The following is a 2,763-nucleotide window of genomic DNA, read 5'->3' as shown; positions in this document are numbered from 1 at the left end:
CCACCATACCTGGTAATTTTTGTATTTTTAGTAGAGATGAGGGTTCACCACATTGGCCAGGCTGGTCTTGAACTCCTGAACTCAAGTGATCCGCCCGCCAAAAGTGCTGGGATTATAGGCATGAGCCACCACGTCTGGCTGGATGTTAGGTTTTCTTTGACCACTACTTAAAATAGGTCCTTCTGTTGTGTGGACAATTCGATGAAGCATATGTGCTTTTGAAAAAACTGCCAAGTATTCTACAGTACTTATTTGAAGGTCTTAGGTGTCTTAAATCCCTATTGGAATGAGGATTATGAACAAATAAAAATACCAGAAGTACCCAAGTGTTGTACCTAGCGGCAGATGGAAAACAGAAATCTTTTAAGATATTAACGTCACACAATATAGTTGAGGATAAAGCAGTGTGTGTATATATGTATATACAAATATATTTTTTCTTTACAGCAATATCCGTTAACATAAGATTCTCGAAATTGTGTATCATAATAGAATTTTTTCTAACAGCTTTATTGAAAATACAGTTCTCATATCATAAAATTCACCTTTTAACATTTTTAATTGAGTGGTTTGTAGTATAGTCACAGAGTTGTGCAACAATCAGTGCAATCAATTATGGAATATTTGCATCATCCCAGACAGAAACACTGAACTCTTATCAATCTGCCTTCAGTTTTTACCTATCTGTAGATTTGTCTGTTGTGTACATTTCATAGAAATGGAATCATACAATATGTGCTTCTTTTGGGTCTGGTTTCCCTTACTTAGTTTAATGTTTTCTGGTTCATCCCTCTTGTAGTAGGTATCAGTTCTTCTGTTTTTTTCCTAAAATTATGGTTAAAAAGCATGTAACCTAAACATACCTTCTTTTTTTTTTGTTGTTTTTTTTTTTTTTGAGACAGGGTCTGACTCTGTTGCCCAGGCTAGAGTGAAATTTACTCTTTTAACAGTGTTTACGGCCAGGTGTGGTGGCTCACACCTGTAATCCCAGCACTGGGAGGCAAGGCTGATGGATCACCTGAGGTCAGGAGTTTAAGACCAGCCTGGCCAACATGGCAAACAAAACCCCATCTCTACTAAAAATAGAAAAATTAGCTGGGCGTGGTGACGCGCTCCTGTAATTCCAGCCACTCGGGAGGCTGAGGTAGGAGAATCACTTGAATTCTTGAGATGGAGGTTGCAGTGAACTGGGATTGCACCACTGCACTCCAATCTGGGAGACAGAGCGAGACTCCATTTCAAAATAAACAAAAAATCAGTATTTAAGTGTGTATTATAGTGTCATGAATCATGTACCATGTACAACAGCAGATCTCCAGAACGTTTTCATTTTGCTTGACTGAGACTCTATACCCGTTGAACAACAACTCCTGATTTTCTCCTCTGTTCAGTCCATGACAACTAACATTCTTTCTGCTTCTGTGAATTTCATTACTTTAGATATCTCATGTAAGTGGAGTCATACAGTATTTGTTGTTTTGTGATAGGCTTATTTCACTTAGCATAATGTTCTCAAGGTTCATCCATGTTGTAGCACATGACGGGATCACCTTTTTTTTTTTTTTTTTTTTTTCAGACAGAGTCTCACTCTGTCGCCCATGCTGGAGTGCAGTGGTGTGATCTCAGCTCACTGCAGCCTCTGCCTCGTGGGTTCAAGCGATTCTCCTGCCTCAGCCTCCTGAGTAGCTGGGACTACAGGCACATGCCACAACACCCGGTTAATTTGTTTTGTATTTTTAGTAGAGACAGGGTGTCACCATGTTCCCCAGGATGGTCTCGATCTCCTGACCTCGTGATCCACCTGCCTTGGCCTCCCAAAGTGCTGGGATTATAGGCATGAGCCACCATGCCCTGCCGATAACCTTCTTCTTTTACTTCTGAATAATATTCCAACATACTTTTTCTTTTTCATACAAAAGCATCTTTTCTTTATCAATTCATTGCTTGTTGGACATTTTGGTTGCTTCCATATCTTGACTATTGTGAATAATGCTACAGTGAACATGGATATGCAGGTATCTCCTCGAGATCTGGTTTTCTTTCTTTTTTTTCTTTGTTTTTGGAGATGGAGCTTCACTCTTGTTGCCCAGGCTGGAGTGCAATGGCACAATCTCAGCTCACTGTAACCTCTGCCTCCTGGGCTCAAGCAATTCTGCCTCAGCCTTTCAAGTAGCTGGGATTAAAGGCATACGCCACCACACATGGCTAATTTTGTATTTTTAGTAGAGACGGGGTTTCACCACGTTGGCCAGGCTGGTCTCGAATTCCTGACCTCAGGTGATCTGCCCACCTTGGGCTCCCAAAGTGCTGGGTTTACAGGCATGAGCAACTGCACCCAGTGGTTTTCAATTCTTGTGGATAAATACCTAGAATGGCATTGGTGGAACATAGGGGAATTCTACTTTTATTTATTTATTTATTTTGAGACAAGGGTCTCGCTCTGTCACCCAGGCTAGAGTATAATGATGTGATCTCAACTCACTGCAACCTCTGCCTCCTGGGTTCAAGCAATTCTTGTGCCTCGGCCTCCCAAGTAGCTGGGATTACAGTGGTTTTGCCATGTTGGCCAGGCTGGTCTCAAATTCCTGACCTTAAGTGATTCTCCTGCTTCGGCCTCCCAAAGTGTTGGGATTATAGGTGTGAGCCACTGCACCTGGCCTACTTCTAATTTGATGAACCTCTATAGTGTTTTGCATAATTGCTGCATCATATTATAAGTCCTTTGCCCATATACTTTTTTTTTTTTTTTTTTTTTTGAGATGG

The 2,763-nt window shown here is 41.0% G+C and overlaps 1 protein-coding gene across 2 annotated transcripts in view; it reads left to right on the top strand.

Annotated features, from left to right (window-relative positions):
* NSD1 (nuclear receptor binding SET domain protein 1) overlaps positions 1 to 2,763 on the top strand; it is a 186,947-nt gene that overhangs the window by 84,620 nt on the left and 99,564 nt on the right. The window lies entirely within an intron of this gene.

The sequence above is a fragment of the Mandrillus leucophaeus genome, unplaced genomic scaffold (genome assembly GCF_000951045.1).
Source record: "Mandrillus leucophaeus isolate KB7577 unplaced genomic scaffold, Mleu.le_1.0 Scaffold366, whole genome shotgun sequence".
NCBI classification, from domain to species: domain Eukaryota; kingdom Metazoa; phylum Chordata; class Mammalia; order Primates; family Cercopithecidae; genus Mandrillus; species Mandrillus leucophaeus.
Note: the sequence above shows the minus strand (reverse complement) of the source record. Positions and strands in the feature narration are given on the sequence as shown.